Source organism: Periplaneta americana, chromosome 8, assembly GCF_040183065.1.
Source record: "Periplaneta americana isolate PAMFEO1 chromosome 8, P.americana_PAMFEO1_priV1, whole genome shotgun sequence".
Classification (NCBI taxonomy): domain Eukaryota; kingdom Metazoa; phylum Arthropoda; class Insecta; order Blattodea; family Blattidae; genus Periplaneta; species Periplaneta americana.
In genome coordinates this window covers 112,950,441-112,971,299 of record NC_091124.1, presented here as the reverse complement: position 1 = coordinate 112,971,299, position 20,859 = coordinate 112,950,441, and the positions used below count along the sequence as shown (strand labels likewise).

The 20,859-nt window shown below is 35.4% G+C and overlaps 1 protein-coding gene across 3 annotated transcripts in view; it reads left to right on the top strand.

Moving 5' to 3' along the window:
* LOC138704952 (SET and MYND domain-containing protein 4-like) overlaps window positions 1-20,859 on the top strand; it is a 198,366-nt gene that overhangs the window by 112,017 nt on the left and 65,490 nt on the right. The gene's annotated exons all lie outside the window — the stretch shown is intronic.

Below are 20,859 nucleotides of genomic sequence, written 5' to 3'. Positions count from 1 at the left end.
ATGGTATTATCGCCGCGCTCTCATGGTTAACATTCGGCAGGTCTTTGAGCGGCCTCGTGCATAAAATTCGGCAGGTCTTTGAAATTTAATTGCATTATTGTTTTCAATTTCTTGTGTCGCCGCTCCAATCACTCGCCTCAATTTCAATATTGCAACCAATAAGCTGCTTCCATTATTAAATGACACTTACTTGTCTAATCCACGTGGACTAAAACCGAGGTTGCAATGTCTTGTGCTGAGGACGAACATTAAGGTATGTGATTAAAAATTATTATTAAAGAGTTATTATTAAGAGTTAAGAAAGCCAGCGTACTCGTATATGATATAATAATAATTATACTAATAATAGCCATTTAACAATATAACAAACTAGTGCTTATTCTTATCGAGGAAGTAGACGTGACAACGTGACGCTTAGAGTGAAACCTACAGAGCAACAATCGGTCGGCAAAATTATGTTTTAAAAGCACACCGCACGTTATTGTATGATGCCGACATGTTAAGTATGAGTCCGCAGCGATAATATTTGTCATCTTTCAAAATTCTATTGCCATTACTTTCACACTGTCCACTAAAAACACCAGAGACAAAACGAACAATCGTGTTTACCGCTCTATTTCTACCAGTAGCATGGCGGCGTAAACATGCGCAGACTGGTTTCAATTTTGGACAGCACACCAGCGCTCTGTGTGAGTCTTGTATACTCAAAGAGTTTGTAATACTTACTATTACAAACTCTTTGAGTATACCAACGAGTTAGAAAGAGAAGACTATAGAGTGGTCATGTTGTCCTTTACAGCGCTCTTTGCGGTGCCACCGCGAAACACGGCAGATCTGAGCTAAGCGCCCACCTTTGTAAAAATTCGTCTGCTTACAATGTTGTATAACGGAGGTAAGAAGCACAAAAAAAAAACGAAGAAAAACATGCTTGTTGTGTGTGCTGCATATAACTGCAATGTCAAAAGGAAAAAGACAACTGATATATCATATTTCATGTAAATTTTATGAAGTTAAGTCCATAGTTTTGTTAATTAGCAGCATTTTTTTCATGCATAAATGTGTAACAACGCCCGGCATAAACAAAATAAATGGTTCACTGGTAATGTACTTAAACTGAATACGGATAAAATCAATACAATTCCGTTTCAGACCCAGTGAAAAACAAATAGCAATACAATATTAAAACTGTATTTCGACACCGGCATCCTTTATTTCTGCTCCTTCTGTCCTTACTGTTTATACAAGAAGACGATGAGCTGTAGCTTATAAGAAGTAGGCCTATTTCGAAGACAAACGATTAATCAAATAAATGGTTCACTCGTAATAAAGTTAAACTAAATACGGATAAAACCGCTACAATTCCGTTTCAAACCTAGTAATAGCAATCAAATATTAAAATTGTATTTCGACACTCGCATCCAAAATAACGCAAAACTCTGGGGTAGGTCGTATTGTTGTTAGTATTTTGACTGGAAGGACATGAAAGAACATAATTGAGCACCCACGTGCAATAATGGGGTAAGTATGAATATATATTTTCGTAACTACTTACCCCATTATAGTACGTGGGTGCTCAATTATACACTAATAATAATCTGTGGTGCCACAGGCCTTGAAAGGCTCAGACAGACCAGCCGGCTGTTGGCTTCACGTTCACACTTCGATAATAATTATACTTTACTGTAACAAAAAAAACTGAAAGCGAGTTTTGTCATGTTTCACCCACGTTACAAGCTTGGAGGTAAAGGTTGTTTACTGCAGATAGGGCCTACTTTCATTCTATATCTTATGGTATAGTAAATAGTTTTGCAACGTGTAGAGACTGGGAAAACAATTTAATAAAATCATCCGAATCATACTCGTTCATTTTATAGGCAATCTTGCAGGTCGCATTTAAAATAACCTAGGAATATTAACATTTTCTTCAGTATATTTGCTAGGACTTCTTGTCATACTGCATGACAATTTTGCTTAGGTTATTCTTTTAAGCATTCCTTCTAGGAATTGCTCAAGTGTTTTAAATTTAGCGTACATAAGTTTAGATTAAGTTCCTAGCACGTATTTGACGAAATACTAGGTTTTTCCACTTCAGTTTAACTGATTTATGCAAACGAAATTAAGACAGCTGACGATTCTAATGTCAGTTATCACCACGTCCACTTTGTTTTGGGCGCATAAGTTCATTACCGACCGTCGTTCAATTTTCTTCAAACATGGCGGCGCAATGACCACTCTATATCTTTCTCTTTCTAACTCGTTGGAGTATACTATATAACGTCTTTGAATTCGCATTTGCCAATGGCTGCGTTCAGCCGGCACAGCGCTGAGGTAGCGCTGAAATAGCGATAGCATTGAACCAACGAGTTAGAAAGAGAAAGATATAGAGTGGTCATTGCGCCGCCATGTTTGAAGAAAATTGAACGACCGTCGGTAATGAACTTATGCGCCCAAAACAAAGTGGGCGTGGTGATAACTGACATTAGAATCGTCAGCTGTCTTAATTTCATTTGCATAAATCAGTTAAACTGAAGTGGAAAAACCTAGTATTTCGTCAAATTCGTGCTAGGAACTTAATCTAAACTTATGTACGCTAAATTTAAAACACTTGAGCAATTCCTAGAAGGAATGCTTAAAAGAATAACCTAAGCAAAATTGTCATGCAGTATGACAAGAAGTCCTAGCAAATATACTGAAGAAAATGTTAATATTCCTAGGTTCTTTTAAATGCGACCTGCAAGATTGCCTATAAAATGAACGAGTATGATTCGGATGATTTTATTAAATTGTTTTCCCAGTCTCTATACGTTGCAAAACTATTTGCTATACCATAAGATATAGAATGAAAGTAGGCCCTATCTGTAGTAAACAACCTTTACCTCCAAGCTTGTAACGTGGGTGAAACATGACAAAACTCGCTTCCAGTTTTTTTGTTACAGTAAAGTATAATTATTATCGAAATGTGAACGTGAGGCCAACAGCCGGCTGGTCTGTCTGAGCCTTTCAAGGGCTGTGGCACCACAGATAATTATTAGTGAATAATTGAGCACCCACGTACTATAGTGGGGTAAGTAGTTACGAAAATATATATTCATACTTACCCCATTATTGCACATGGGTGCTCAATTATGTTCTTTCATGTCCTTCCAGTCAAAATACTAACAACAATACGATCTACCCCAGAGTTTTGCGTTATTTTGAATGCGAGTGTCGAAATACAATTTTAATATTTGATTGCTATTACTAGGTTTGAAACGGAATTGTAGCGGTTTTATCCGTATTTAGTTTAACTTTATTACTAGTGAACCATTTATTTGATTAATCGTTTGTCTTCGAAATAGGCCTACTTCTTATAAGCTACAGTTCATCGTCTTCTTGTATAAGCAGTAATGACAGAAGGAGCAGAAATAAAGGATGCCGGTGTCGAAATACAGTTTTAATATTGTATTGCTATTTGTTTTTCACTGGGTCTGAAACGGAATTGTATTGATTTTATCCGTATTCAGTTTAAGTACATTACCAGTGAACCATTTATTTTGTTTATGCCGGGCGTTGTTACACATTTATGCATGAAAAAAATGCTGCTAATTAACAAAACTATGGACTTAACTTCATAAAATTTACATGAAATATGATATATCAGTTGTCTTTTTCCTTTTGACATTGCAGTTATATGCAGCACACACAACAGGCATGTTTTTTCTTCGTTTCCTTGTGCTTCTTACCTCCGTTATACAACATTGCAAGCAGACGAATTTTTACAAAGGTGGGCGCTTAGCTCAGATCTGCCGTGTTTCGCGGTGGCACCGGAAAGAGCGCTGTAAAGGACAACATGACCACTCTATAGTCTTCTCTTTCTAACTCGTTGCATTGAACGCCTTACTGGCCGACAGCGCTGAAATAGCGGGCGCCATTTTTCGTACCAAATTTTTTTTTTCGCTGCAAGCCTGCTGCTAGCCAGCGAAAGTGGAGGGGGTAGGCAACAACCAATGTTATCATATATTCCGGAGTAGACGGAACAAAGCAGCGTGTTTCTTTGTAAACCAACGAGTTAGATACTATAGAGAGGACAAAGACCTCAGAAAGTTGAAGACAATTGAACACAACGAGCACAGAATGCATAGAGTAGATATAAACAGCTTGGACGTGAAGCCGCTTTTGTGGACAGTCGCCATTATGATGCTACCAAAACATTGGGCTCCCTGTTAGCACATGGGCAGTTGATTGTGATGTTGCTTCGTTGTTTTAATTAATAACTAATTTCAATATGCCTACATGTTCTGCGTATGGCTGCACAAACAGGTTTTCAAAAAAAATTCCTGGAATAACTTTTCACAGGTAAATATGCATGTGTGAAATGTACTTATTACGGGTAGGCTAGATACGGTAATGAATGATTTAGCCTAAGTTAGTCGGTTAGATTCGTATTGTTTACGTATTAGTTTGATTAAGATAAAGGATTAGTGTATTGATATTATTGTAATTAATTTTTATAATCACTAAATTAGACTTACGCTTTGTACACTTAGCATTTACGAGCGAAGCTAACCTAACAACCCAAGTTGGAAGTTTGTGTCGAGTGCTATAGAAAATGGGCGTACCAAGGTTTCTCTTCAACCGAATGCACGTATTCGTTTGATGAAAAAGAAATATTGCATTAATATTATTGTAATTAATGTTTATAATCACGAAATCAGACATGCTTTGCAGACTTAGCATCTACGAGCGAAGCTAACCTAACAACCCGTGTTGGAAGTTTGTGTCGCGTGCTATAGAAAATGGGTGTACCCAGGTTTCTCTTCAACCGAATGCACGTATTCGTTTTATGAAGAAAAAGAAATAGTGTATTAATATTATTATAATTAATTTTTATAATCACGAAATCAGACTTATGCTTTGCAGATTTAGTAGCTGCATTAACTCCATCGTGATCTAACTTGACCCGCTTGGTAATAAAACTTCACTTTTGTTCGCCGTTATAATCTAATTATATACTATAAACGAAGAGCCTATCAAATATTATATGGTTAAGAGCATTCCACTTTTTCTCTAAACAAAAATCGGGACATCTATACGAAATACTGGCAAAAGGAAGAGAATGATAATTTGCGTTAAGAAGCAAGTTGCATTATTAAATCGAAGCAAATGGATCAATCTATGAAAGTACTTATTATAGGCTAGCATTTTTATTTGGACTAGTAGCAAAATAAGGTCAAACTGTTATCTTCCTTTTTTTATCATTATTGTTTGTTTAACTTTCCAGAGTACCTATTAAATACCATACTGCAATTTGAAGAGCTGTCAATTTAAATATGTATATATGTGATTTATCGATTACAGTTTTGCAATATTTGCTAAAAATACGTGCCTAGGGATTCTGTATTACGAAACAAACAAGGAAGTGTGAGTCATCTAGGAAATTAGGGACATATGGAATTCCTATTATCATAAGATCTTCTGTAACGTAATAGCTATTTTGCAATGTTTTGGTAGCAACAAGATGGCGTCAGGCCCATTAAACCGGCTTCACTCCGTCCAATGGTATTAAGATGCTAGTGTCTACTCTATGTATTCTGTGCTCGTTGATTGAACATTGGTCCGCCATGTTTCGGTTAGTCAAAACAAAGGGGCGTGGCTCGGATGTTGTAGGAAATGACTGTGATGAAGTTAGTATTATTGTGAATTGAGTTACATATTAAGACTATGTTAATAAGTAAAAAGTAAAATACACACAAAACTTTACGTTTTATACCAGCTGTAGGCCTATGTTTTATTAGTTTCACTAAATATAGTCCAGATATTAAATGACAAGCTATACTCGATGCAACCAAAGCAAAGCACCTAAAGACGATGAATTTAATCGGCAGAAGAAAAATAAATAATTTTTTGACTTCGTCACAAATTTAATTACCTTACAGCTAATCTAACCTAATATGAAATTATGTAATTCAGTGCTCACCAGGTGATTTCAAGAGAGACGACGTATGTAACTAATAGTAGTAAAATATAGGAAAGGTAGTGGCTAAAATTAAAAAAAAATATCCAGTAATTAAGTTATCGAGAAAAATTCATTTGAAATTGAAATTAACACAGAGAACTTTTGAAAACTGAAATTATTAAAACTAGAAATAACCTCTTAGCATGCAACATAATAATTAAAGAATGACACTAATAGAAAGTTACTCATGATCATAACTCACCACATTTATTGAAACGATAAGATACTTACGATTAACGTTGTTATCAGAAACAACAGGAGCCACAGCTAGCTACACTTCTTTTCGCGTGATGGAGACATCATGTAATCTAATATAGTTTGAAACAAATATTGTCGCGTGATGGAGACATCGTGTAGTCTAATATAATTTGAAACAAATATTGATCCCACACGTGTCTCGCAACTAAGCAGAGGCTTTTGCGGAATAAAACTGTTCTTACATTACTTTGAACAATAATGACAAATTGTGTGTGATGCAAGTGCTAACTTTCCTCTTTGGTAACAAAAAGAGTCCTACGCATTAATAAAAAGAAAATTGGAGTAGGCCCTATAAACACAATAAATACTAAACTCTTGATGGTACAAACTTATTAGTACAGATACTTCGCTTATGCTCAGTCCGTCTTATCTTATAATTCTCTGCGGCAATGGTACCTGTATTGAGAGGGTTTAATTATCCACCAACGAATATTATGATTTACGGTACATTTCATTTAAATCCGAGGGAATGAGACATTTTTGGAAATTTTAAAGTCTAAATTATTACTTTTTCATTTATAAATCAGCTTTATACAAAACCTATAGCGAAATGTTTAAATTAAATATTGATGTATCTGAAAAATATAATACATGTACCAACTCGTTACAGTGTACCTTTGATATGCACTCCTTGCGGAGGCTGGCGGTACTATAGACCGCCATGTTTTTTAGAGAACGATCCATAGTACTGTTGGCCTTCGCAGGGAGCGCTTATCAGAGGTCTTTAGCCTCTCTATAGTATCTAACTCGTTGTTGTAAACACAGCGGACATTTTGCAATGGTCGTTCAGGAACGCACAGCTGCTGTAACTCAGCAAAAATGAATAGCTGAATTAGCGCTGTCCCGGCTGAACGTAGCCAATGTTTTGCTTTCTCGGTGACGTCATGCGTCAACTGTCTAAAATTTACGTATCTGCGCATAGCCGTATGAGCACCCGGGAAAAACGTAATACGGCGAACGCCAAGCTCCGCCCACGACCTCTTTCCACTTTTCCCCTACAAGCTCACCACACACTCTACGTGATAGGCTAGTGTTGTGTCGAATGCACATTTCATGTGGGTGGGGATAAGTTCCCCTACTGGCGTTCGCCGTATTACGTTTTCGCCAATTATTTAAATTAGGTAGTTGTTCATTAAGTAAAGAAGTATTATTACTGAGAGACTTAGCTATATAAAATTCTTCGGCAACTAAATTAATTTTCCCGTTGTTAATAAGTTTTAAAATTTGCAAAACATCTGATATTTTTTGAAGTTAATTATTGTTCTCTATTAAGTGGGATGCGAATTTCGATCTATCGCATATATGACAAAAATTTGCTTTGTGTTCAGAATATCAAGTTTTGAAATTTCTTTCAGTCTGGCCAATAATAGTAATATGCGTTACAAGAGCGGTATGTTGATGTTTTCATGTTCGAGGAAAAGATTGAAAAAGCGAAACGTAGTTGAGCTTTTTAATTTCCGAGAACATGAAAACAAACATACCGCTCGTGTATCGTACATTATTTTGTGCGAAGATCGTTTATTACATACCTGAAAGAGGAATTTCTAATTAGTTGCAATGAAATCTCCATCTTGGTTTCTGTTCAATGACGGCAACTTTTAAAAACAAAAATATCTATCTTCAAATTGTTGCTATAAATTTTTTGCTGGAATATTCCAGCAGGCCGTGATATACGTCAGTCTTCCCCCCCCCCCCAGTCTATAAATGCGAACTTAAAACAAACGGTAAGGTTATGTAATGATTTATTTTTCATTTTAATATTTTAACAATATTATTTATATAGCATATTGCAGTAATAACATCGGCATCTGGAATCTTGTTGATTTTTTCACGGCTTCCTTAATGCTATTTGCATTACAAATGCAGTAACTTTTGTGGTGTTGTAGAGTTTACTTAATTTTTGCAAATATTTAAAAACAATAATTAACAGTGCAATTTAGGTGAAATTACAGTGGTAAGTTTCCAATTTATAATTATTACTATGTTAAACGTTTCTAAAAATAATATGTTAAAAGCCTAAAGCAGTAAAATGAATATCGCGCTTAAGCGGTAAGAAGAGGGAAATTGTTATGTGTGTTACGTTGGGAATACTGAATGTGGTATTTCACACTTACCGCGTATTGGTTTTGTGCGGAAAGCAAGCAAATACGCACGATCTCGCACAAATGCACAAATATACTTTTGTGTACAATTCTTACAATGCAGCATGTATACTCCACCACTAGCATATTTATCAAAATTGTAGACATTATTAGGAATGACATTGTTGAGTTTGTTGCAAGTTTTAAAGGTGACCTTTACATTTTCTTTCATTAAAAATTAAGTAACTTATAGGTTACATTGCTATAGAAAGTCATTATATTCCAGTACTTTGTTTTTTTTTTATTGCTAGCTGTACTCGCGCGCTTCGCTGCACTTGTTGTAAATAAATATAATTGACTTAAATCTATTACATTTCCAAATGCATCTTCGTTATTGTTAGTGAATAATTAATTAATTATCAATTATAAATCGTTTGCTCCTGAATTACTTCCAAAGTTATATTTAGAACTATGAATGTAATTGTTATTATCATGCAGTAGTTTCTGGAGTTATTCGATTAATTATACTTTTAAGCTTGGTATTATGTTAGACTCAACAGCGTATGAAATAAAATACATTTGTAAGAATTGAAGATTGTTACTCTCAAAAGCAAACGTTCTGATGGGGGCAGATAAAAAAGTTAAATTTTTTTCTTCCACCATGTTAATAATGTCAAAAGAAGTGCTTATACAAATTTTGTCCACTCGACCGCAATTACGAGGCCGTAAAAAAATAATTTCGCCAGGGGACGCTAACAGAAAAAAAAAACACAATTTCAGTGGACAAATGTATTGGAACGGACACAGCAATTGTTGAGCTGTTTTTCAACATATTTTCCATCGGAACTGAGACGTTTCTCATTTCATGGGATCGACAGAGAGAGGTGCAGACGCAGTCAAACGCTGGTTCCGATCTGAGGCGGCTGACTTCTCACGATACAAAAATATTGATCCCATGGTATGACAAATGTCTCAATTCCAGTGGGGGATGTTGAAAAAATGGCGCAACAATTGCTGTATCTGTTTCAATAAATATTTCTATGCAATTGTGCTTTTTTCTATAAACGGTCCCAGGGAAAGTCACTTTCTGGATGTCCTCATAATTGCGGTCGAGTGGCCAAAATTTGTATAAGCACTTCTTTTGACATTATTAACATGGTGGAAGAAAAAAAATTTAACTTTTTTATCTGTCACCATCAGAACGTTTCCTTATCAGCTGGAAGAAGGCTTTGTCACCGAACGATACCATTTGAAAATAACGTGTTGTACTGCCCTATATTATTTAAAACGTATGTTGATAACTGATGTACTACTATAAGTACCTACCTAAGTTTCTATTTGGTTGTGGGGGATCTTGAATCTCAGGAAGAAAATCTTTTCCAGCAGCGCAACGTATTTAAGACTAATTTACAAACATGTTACACGAATTATTCTTGCAATGAAAACGAATGCTCGCTAGACCAATTAGTCGTATTTCAATTATGTAATTGCTTCATAGTTTCATCTGGTATTGTATGACGTTATGACTGAAATACCTATGTTGTTAGTTGTTTTTATTTATAACATTCGGCCATAACTGACCGAGTATATAAGATCTCGCGTTCAGAGGAGTGGAGTTCGGGGTTTGAGATAGCCTACAAACCACAAGTAATGCTAAAGATGTTGATTTGTTAATTATTCAATATGGAGTATTGTGCACTATATAGAACTGTTACCTATTAAATATACATTACCATAGCTCACCCAAATACATAATTAAGCAATAAAAATAAGTACTATTATATTACTGAATATTTAATAATATGTGCCGCGTGTATATTTGTAAAATTATTCCATCTCTGGCTTTCATTCTTTCATAAAAAACGCAATGCAAATCAAACATAAAATTTCAGTATGGTACCTCCAAATAGCATTAAATTTAATTGCAGTAGGCCTACATATAGCTAATTATTAGTTTCGACAGTATATAAAGTTTTCTGTGTGTAAGTTTCTGTTTAGTCCTACCTTATATGCATTTGTGTCCAGTACTCCATTCATACGCTTCTGTAAAAGCCTCATACAAACACAAAAACACTCTCTCTTTATAATATAGCCTAATAATATTTAATATCACATCATCCGTATATTAATCCGATTGTTGTCCAAGGATTCCAAGGCCGCCTAAATAATTGCAGAGTCATTTGTTTCATCTTTATTACTCGTATATTCGTGGCTAACGTCGTATATTAATCTCACGTAGCCAGGATATAAAAAGCATTGTTATTTTAAAACAAAATATATATCTCACCATTATGGTAATGCAGAATTACTGCACGGAAATATTATGTACTTCGGTTCATCATAGACCCTAGTAATATCAGTCCTATAAAAATTTTGCATAGAATAAAAGTTATCGGAAATCATTTTTAACACATTTGTCAAAAAATGAGTAATAAGCGAGATATTTCGATTTATTTAATTCAGGCCCCTTATAACCCTCCTTTTAAATAAATTATTTTGAATGGCATATAGCCTAAAATCTAAGTTACAACGAACTTAATTTATATTCCAATTTTCATCGAAATCCGTTCAGCCATTATCGCGTGAAAAGGTAACAAACATCCAGACAGACAGACATACAAACAAAAATTTCAAAAAAGCGATTTTCGGTTTCAGGATGATTAATTATACATGTTAACGCCAATTATTTTTGGAAAAGCGAAAATTATCAGAAAAATTTCGGTTACAGATTATCTACTGAAGCAGTAAGTGTGGTATCTGATTTCTTGTGTAGAAGAGATTTTCTTTTAAAAAGAAGTCTTATCATTTTCTTATTAAAACCCTAAGTTTAAAGAGTGTGCAAGATAGTGCACATACACAGCTTTCTTTTCTATTTTAGTTAACTTTCTCTGGACACCATTATAATCCGGTCATGTTAGCTACACCATCATAGCACTCTCCTCTGCAAATACATACAGGCAAATCAAATCTTCTTAAAATATCCATAATAATAATAATAATAATAATAATAATAATAATAATAATAATAATAATAATAATAATAATAATAATAAACAGAGTCTTAGGTGTGATAATTTCTGTAAAATATAATCCTAAAAAATGGTCTTATATTTCCAGTTTGAAAGGATTTTAAGCAAATACTAAATTATTCTTTGGTCGCAATGTCTGTTGCTTCATCTGCTATGATTGAAAAGTGTCTAGCAATTTTCACGAGTATGTCGTCTAACAATAATTGTCTTAGAAGTGTATGGCTTAATATAGCTAATAGTTCATTCTGTATGACATGAGATGTCCACTTAAGTATCGCGCTGTAGCCATGTTGAAAGTTCTTTGCTATTTTCACACCTACGGCCAACGAGTTAGATACTATAGAGAGGACAAAGATCTCAGAAAGTTGAAGACAATTGAACATTGGTCCGCCATGTTTCGGTTAGTCAAAACAAAGGGGCGTGGCTCGGATGTTGTAGGAAATAACTATGATGAAGTTAGTATTATTGTGAAATGAGCTACATATTAAGACTATGTTAATAAGTAAAAAGTAAAATACACACAAAACTTTACGTTTTATAACAGCTTAGGCCTATGTTTTATTAGTTTCACTAAATATAGCCCAGATATTAAATGACAAGCTATACTCGATGCAACCAAAGCAAAGCACCTAAAGACGGATGAATTTAATCGGCAGAAGAAAAATAAATAATTTTTTGACTTCGTCACAAATTTAATTACCTTACAGCTAATCTAACCTAATATGAAATTATGTAATTCAGTGCTCACCAGGTGATTTCAAGAGAGACGACGTATGTAACTAATAGGAGTAAAATATAGGAAAGGTTAGTGGCGAAAATTAAAAAAAAATATCCAGTACGGTAATTAAGTTATTGAGAAAAATTCATTTGAAATTGGAATTAACACAGAGAACTTTTTGAAAACTGCAATTATTAAAACTACAAATAACCTCTTAGCATGCAACATAATAATTAAAGAGTGACACTAATAGAAAGTTACTCGTGATCATAACTCACCACATTTATTGAAACGATAAGATACTTACGATTAACATTGTTATCAGAAACAACAGGAGCCACTGCTAGGTACACTTCTTTTCGCGTGATGGAGACATCGTGTAGTCTAATATAATTTGAAACAAATATTGTCGCGTGATGGAGACATCGTGTAGTCTAATATAATTTGAAACAAACATTGTCGCGTGATGGAGACATCATGTAGTCTAATATAATTTGAAACAAATATTGTCGCGTGATGGAGACATCGTGTAGTCTAATATAATTTGAAACAAACATTGATCTCACACGTGTCTCGCAACTAGGCAGAGGCTTTTGCAGAATAAAACTGTTCTTACTTTATTTTGAACAATAATGACAAATTGTGTGTGATGCAAGTGCAAACTTTCCTCTTTGTTAACAAAAAGAGCCCTACGCATTAATAAAAGAAAATTGGAGTAGGCCCTATAAACACAATAAGTACTAAACTCTTGATGGTACAAACTTATTAATACAGATATTTCGCTTATGCTCAGTCCGTCTTATCTTATAATTCTCTGCGGCAATGGTACCTGTATTGAGAGGGTTTAATTATCCAGCAACGAATATTATGATTTACGGTACATTTCATTTAAATCCGAGGGAATGGGACATTTTTGGAAATTTCAAAGTCTTAATTATTACTTTTTCATTTATAAATCAGCTTTTTACAAAACCTATAGCGAAATGTTAAAATTAAATATTGATGTATTTGAAAAATATAATACATGTACCAACTCGTTGCAGTGTACCTTTGATAAGCACTCCTTGCGGAGGCCGGCGGTACTATAGACCGCCATGTTTTTTAGGGAACGATCCATAGTACTGTTGGCCTCCGCAGGGAGCGCTTATCAGAGGTCTTTAGCCTCTCTATAGTATCTAGCTCGTTGCCTACGGCACAATAAATTGTTGAAGTTGCTAGCCCCTGCACTGCTAAGCAGTGGCGGCTGGTGCTTCAAAATTTTGTTCGTTTACTTTCCTACTACAAAATATTAGGCCTATCATGCTGCAGTCGTAAAAATTTCCAAAAACTCACCTATTCATTTCCACAATGTTTTCTCAGAAGAGTCTCTTCGTTGTGTCATTAGAGCGTATCCGTTCATAAATGAAAGGAATATTCGCACTGAACTTTCAGTTATTTATGGCACTGACGAGTTCAGAAACATTTCAGGCTGTGTGTCTCTAATGGAATTTTTCGGAGACAAAAATTCATGTTCAACTTTCGGAAAATGCACATAATTACTAGAAATTTTACTAACAATCCCTCTGACGACTTCAGAGGCTCAAAGATGTTTTCCTATTTTCCTTGGAACAAAACACAAGGGAAACAGGACAAAGACGTTCTTATTTCACAGCCACATAACCACTGAAACTTCTCGTACGCGTCAGAATTGAATTTTCTGTTGAACCACCTGGTTTTGGTTTTCACGCACTGCGAAGTTTCAAGGTTCGGATTCGATCTACTAAGAGCTTAATGTCACACTTCTCTTCTAAGGTGCGCGATGAAAATGGATGTTCTATTAAAGACTGAATTGTTTAATTATATTCATCTTAACTAGGGTCTATTTAATATAGTAGAATAACATAAACAACACAATTTATTAAAACAGCTTCTTACGCGTCACCACGTGCTCTCAACCACTCGACTCGAGTAACTGCAGTGAAACGGAAAGCAAAAACACCAATAAAATACAAGCTCACCCTCTGCCTTAAAAAAACTTGTTTTCGTGCCTAAGGCCGGTTACACACTATACCGAGAGATGTGTAATGTGAAACGTGCGCAGAGAAATGCGTTAAATCGAAAGCATTGTTTTAAAATGGAACGTCACACACTACAAAGAGTTTCTCGCTCACCTCGCGCGAGGTAAACAAATTTCTCGCTCTGATCGCTAGCCCAGCGAATTTTTCAAGACACATTCGACCTCTATCAGGTTACGATTACACACAGACATCGGGAAAACATTTTTCAGCTGTTTTAAATTCAGAAAACTTAGCAAAATTGTTATGATATGTCAGATCGGCCATTGAAATTTTTGGTGTCATACAAATAAATATGACACACGAGACGATAACTATAATAATACTAAATTGAAGACCTCCCCGGTAAAAGGAATGTAACATCAAATAAAATTATTAAAATATAAGATGTCGGTAGGAAAATAAATTTTAAAGCATTTATTTATAACAATGAATTGAACTCAATGGCTGAATAAACTTTTTTCCCTGTTTAGTGAAATGATTGTAATAGTAAATATAGCACTAATGAAATACTTACTTACTTACTTACTTACTTACTTACAAATGGCTTTTAAGGAACCCGAAGGTTCATTGCCGCCCTCACATAAGCCCGCCATCGGTCCCTATCCTGTGCAAGATTAATCCAGTCTCTATCATCATATCCCACCTCCCTCAAATCCATTTTAATATTATCGTCCCATCTACGTCTCGGCCTCCCTAAAGGTCTTTTTCACTCCGGTCTCCCAACTAATACTCTATATGCATTTATGGATTCGCCCATACGTGCTACATGCCCTGCCCATCTCAAACGTCTGGATTTAATGTTCCTAATTATGTCAGGTGAAGAATACAATGCGTGCAGTTCTGCGTTGTGTAACTTTCTCCATTCTCCTGTAACTTCATCCCGCTTAACCCCAAATATTTTCCTAAGCACCTTATTCTCAAACACCCTTAACCTATGGTCCTCTCTCAGAGTGAGAGTTCAAGTTTCACAACCATACAGAACAACCGGTAATATAACTGTTTTATAAATTCTAACTTTCAGATTTTTTGACAGCAGACTAGATGATAAAAGCTTCTCAACCGAATAATAACACGCATTTCCCATATTTATTCTGCGTTTAATTTCCTCCCGAGTATAATCTTATTGTAGGGATTCGTAACAAGCTGTTTTTTTTACGGTGATGGGTTGTTAGCCCTTCGCCCAACCCCCAAGCTGGAGGACCACCCCTTATCGGCTGTCCACGACTGCTTATTCAATATATTCGCAGCTACCCTCCATATCTGGAGGCCGTCTCCTCTATCCGCAACCTGAGGACGCGCCATGCCGTGGTGATATGGACCCACAATACATGGACTAATGAAATATGCTCCTGAATTAATTTTCCTTTCTAGTAAATATAGCACTAATGAAGTATGCTCCTGAATTAATTTTCCTTTTACTGAAACATGAAGTTACAGTTTTGTTGGTTACGATCTTATTCCAGGGAGGTCTTCAAATAAAAGAAGAAATCTGGAAGGAGATATCAACCGATTTAATCAGACATTAATTAGGTTAGGTTCCTGATTTGCAATGCCAATCAACGTAAGATTGGCTATGAATGAAATAATTATGCCTTTATTATCACATAATACTTACCAATCAAAAGATATGATTTTATATTAGATATTACTGTATATGTTACTTGCTAGTCAACACGATAACTTATTAAGGATTCAGTTGTCTTCATGTACTCCTGATGCAGGGGTTGCATTATTGGACTGAAGAGAATGCTGTTTCTGTTCATGAAAAAGTGAACAATATCATTCCGTTTCGCGATAAAGTGAAATACAATTTCCTGCATGCCGTTTAATATAGTCAGGGAATAATGGTATTTCTCCAGAAAAATTGCACAAAGAAGGCACAATTTTCTTTTATTTCACTGGCTTCTGCGAGATGTGTAATGTGGTAAAAACATGGTTTTGGTTTGCAGCCACAAATATTGTACTGTACTTTCAGGATAAAAATCTTTTGATATTTGTGTATTCTAATACGGTATTGTAGCCCACACTTGTTAAAATTTTACAAATTTGATTCTTATGTATTTTAATGCATCGTTGTAGCCCCCCTCAATTGTTACAAATATAACACTCGTTAGGTCCAAGATGCATTACTATGAAAACTGATAATTTTCCTAATAATTCGTGCTTGAACTATTGCGTCTTATGTTGATAATTTTGCCAAATATTTTATACAATTGGGTGCCATGAAAGAAGCTCCATCACCTCCTATATTATGACCACATTGTCATAGTTACTGAAGTCCATTAAAAAAATTGAAAACCCATAGTTCCAGAGCAACTTTCGCATCAAAACGTCTATCAAATAAGGTAATTCGGGGGAAGACGCCACAACTAAGGTATTTCTTGGCTATACAACTCAAACCTGAAGTGATAAGCCAATACAAACAAATTTATCGTATTTTTCATTTATAATTTTCTCTGTATAATGATTGGTTCCTTTGCAAGTGCGTATATTGTTAACAATTTTTCATGTTAAAAGAACTCGCGTCAGGGTGGCATCTTCCCCCATATATACGGGGAAGATGCCACTTGGTATGGGGTAAGATGCAACAACACAGTAAATGGCATACATAAAATAAACATTAGAATATTTTATGTGTATTATATTACAACTACAGAGAAACATCTATGAATTTAATTATAAACTTGTTTCATGATTATTTTGCAAAAATTGATTAATTAGGACACAATTCTGAATGTTAGTACGAGCCTGCACCACATTTCATACACTGCAAATTATCACCACTCCAATCTTCGTGCAAGGATTTCTTGCATGCGGTGCTCTGAATCCAGTTACACTTGGAACCTGTCTTAGCGTAAAAGTGTCCAGAACAAACAACAAAAATAATCTTCCTCATCAAAACTATTACCACTGTCATAGTGACTAATTTCGTCAACAGAAGAAGAAGAAGAACAAGAAGAACAAGAAGAACAAGAAGAACAAGAAGAAGAACTTACAAGTTTCTTTTTCTTTCTTGGTTGGGAAGGTTTCTTTTTTTCTGGCCTTTTTCCGTATAGTTTCTCTTCTCTGTGGTGTAGTTGAGATATCCGCTGTTTGTTTTTTACGCCCAAAGAGTTTAGATTTCCTTACTTAGGAATAGGGCTGATTGTTTCCAGAATTGAAATCCCGTTATCCGTTCTGATGGAAGCAACTATTGATGTAGGTCTACTGCCACATGCACCGCTAGTGGAAGGACCTCGTGAACATGTAGTAATGTTTGAAGATTACATTCGTCATTTGAGAGTTCTGTATGGAATGCCACACAACCTCGCTGCAGCGCGTGACGATTTTTATCCATACTTTAAATCTTCAGCAGCTCGAATTAAATTTGATGTTGACTAAGATGTCCAATCTGTTTTTATTTTGCAGTCTCAAGTCATCGTCTGCATAAAAATGAAATGTGAATTACATTTTTAATCATTGATACCTTTTGTAAAGTATCAGGGAACATGTAAAATAATGTAATGTAAAATATTATCAAATAATAACCTTCCCAAAACATAATTTACGGGTTAAATAATGTATTTCTTAACCATGTTGCGTCTTCCCCCAGTTACAGGGGGAAGACGCCACTCACACTTACTTGCCTACTGCCGCAAGGTTGTTGCCGTAGCTGCATGTCTAGTATGCATAACAAAATGCACAACTCACGTATATATCAGATATTCCATTTAAAATAAAACATCAGTTTATGAACCTTAAATATAAGCAACGAAATATTATAAAGTGTGTACTAACCAGACTATATGCTCACAAGACCCAAAATAACGGCGATGAAAGCAGTGGCGTATACTGGTTAAAGGGTTTGGGCTACCACTGACCCTATTATTACACAAAATATATTTTAAAATCCCTATAATAAAATTCCTTAAATATTTATGTGAATTCCAGACGTCTTGATTGGGACGAAAATACGTTGATGACTTCGTCCTTGAAATTACAGTTGGGCCACTTGCAAAGTTTCTGTAGAAATGACTTTTCAATGGATATTAGTGCCAAGCCGGATAAACGTTCTTGTGTATGAGTTGATCTACACTAGGATTTTATTCTCTTCAACGCAGAAAATGTTCTTTCTACCGATGCTGACGTAGCTGGTATTGTCACAATTAATGTTGCCAATTTAAGGACTTCAGGAATAACTTGGTTCAACTGGTTTTCATATATGGCAGATAATATTTCATGGATAGGTTTGTTCTAAAAATCAAAGACTTCTGCTGAATATATTACACTTAATTCATTTTTCAAACGTACTTGATCAAAGTGACTGTTATAGGACTGAAATAATTTGTTTAGTGCCTCATTCGGGAAGATTTCTCTATAAGCAGAAAATTTTTGAGAATCTAGAAGATGTGTGAACTGAAGCTTTCCGTAATCAGAAAATCTGTCAGTAATTTCCATGTGCATACGATCTAGTATGCTGTAGTACAGCTGCCTATATTTCAGTTCATCATCTCCTTTTCTTCGCTTTAATGGTGGTTCCATTGTATTGGCTGAAGAATTTTCATTTTCCATATTACTCCATATGGACGGAAACCCACTACGTCTGAACTCGGATATAGTATTTTTTTTTTAACTTTGATACCTCTTGCAAGTAGTATGCTATGTCTAGACTTTTTGTCTGAAGAATATTGTAGAACACATCTGTATGTGCGAACACTCTAGCATAGACTTCAAGAAGAAATATATTCTGAAACTGTGTGAAAAAATTCAAATATCCTTGAGCCTGCACATTTACAGCATCATCCCAGTTTTCTTCGGAGTCATTACAAATGATATTTTTAAAGAAAGCAGTCCGTTTTTCTCTATATTCCTTTACTGTATTTACAAGCCGAGATGTAAAATTCAATCTAGTTGGTGCTACTTTGGGAGTTTCTTGTTCATAATTTCCTTGAGTTTTCTGATCTTTTAGGAGATGATGAGAAAAATGCAACTAAACCCGACAGTGTTTTGAAAAAAATGCGGCATTCTGGAATGGATGTAGTAGTTTGTTGCAAAACTAAATTGAGAACATGGCTGTAACAATGGACAAATAGTGCATGAGGATAGTTTTCTTGAACTTTTGTTTTTTAAGCCATTAATATTTCCCGCCATAACTGAAGCACCATCGTATGTCTGTGCAATTAACTTATTGCCGACATTGAATTCTGCTATAACACCTTCCACATGCTGAAACAAAGCAGCACAGTTTTGTCCGAACTGACATTTGTGAATCCTATAAACCGTTCTTGAACATTGGCAGTACTGTCGACGTATCTTAAAACAGTGGACAATTGACTCTGATTAGAGCAGTAACTTGTTTCATCAACAACAATGGCCACAAAAGGTTTTATGTTCTTTATCATAACCCCACTTATAGCAAATATTAAGTCATTCTGAGTTGCGGGAGAAGTACCATGAAATACTGTTGAACTCTCAAGATGATTGGCCAGTAAATGGTCAAATTCACTTAAGGAACTTAAATATTCAATATAATTTCCTATATTGTCTGATTTCACACTCTTGTTATGACCCCGAAAAGTCAATTCTTGTTTTCCTAGAAAGCAGACTGCGTTAATAAGATGCAGTAAAATCTCCCGATTTTTTTTTTCACAAGAGCATTGTGTTGGTTGATGTGTAGAGCTTTTTACTTATCTAGCTGTAAATCAATTCTTGTCTTCCCAAAGTTTGCAAAGTTCATGCTACTACAAATATGAGCTTTTGATTTGTCGTATTCTAGGACTGCCGTTCGAAGGGAGTTCATATTAGAAAACCCCTCTTTTGACCACACATTAGTTTCGCGGCTAAATAACAAACATGGCCAGCAAAATAGTTTAGACAGTTTAGAAGTACCACACAACCAATTCCACTTACCATATGATGTTGAAGTGAAATGGCGTGTGTACTCTCGCTGTTTTTCTTTTACATCCATGGACAAATTTAACTCAGGAGTTGGTCTTTCCATTTTCACAATTTCAACTTTCTCGTTGTTATGTACGACGGTTAAAAGGCACTTTTAATAAACCTTCTATTACACAGTCATTTTCAACACAAACCTCTTCAGAAACTTGTTCTGCCATATTTTTCACAATATCACTTAATTGGGAAATTAAAAACTTAATGATTCACAATTAATATAACTCTTAGACACTCGAACAAATCACAGATTTAAAATAATGCACTGCAAGAACACAATCACATTCAATTGCTAGCGTACTAAGCGTATTGCTGCTTCGCGCTTGCGAAGAAACCGATCACGAGAGCGGCAACTCGCCCAGCCTACACTGCATGATGGTAACGGAAGGGAGCGGGGGGGACGGGCAGTTGTGCGAAGGACAGCGTGCGCGGTACGGTCACAGGCTTCCTCACGTAGCAAGCGGTTTCTCCAGCGATGCCGCCTTGACAACTTGTTTCTTTTCGAGAGCAGAGAGCGCATATAAATCTAACAATTACTTTAATTTTAATTACTATGGTAAAACTAATAATACAAAATTATTACATTATGTTATATTATAAACTTTCTCTTTTGTAATTTCCTTGGGCTACCGCCGGTAGCCCCGGTAGTCCGCAAAATACGCCCCTGGATGAAAGACGATAAAGTAAGACAAATGCACACGCTACGTGTCCACCCCGTCAACACTCTTCAAACTAGAGGATCCGCGCTGTCAATTGCTGACACATAAAAGAATTGCAAAGAAAGTTACGT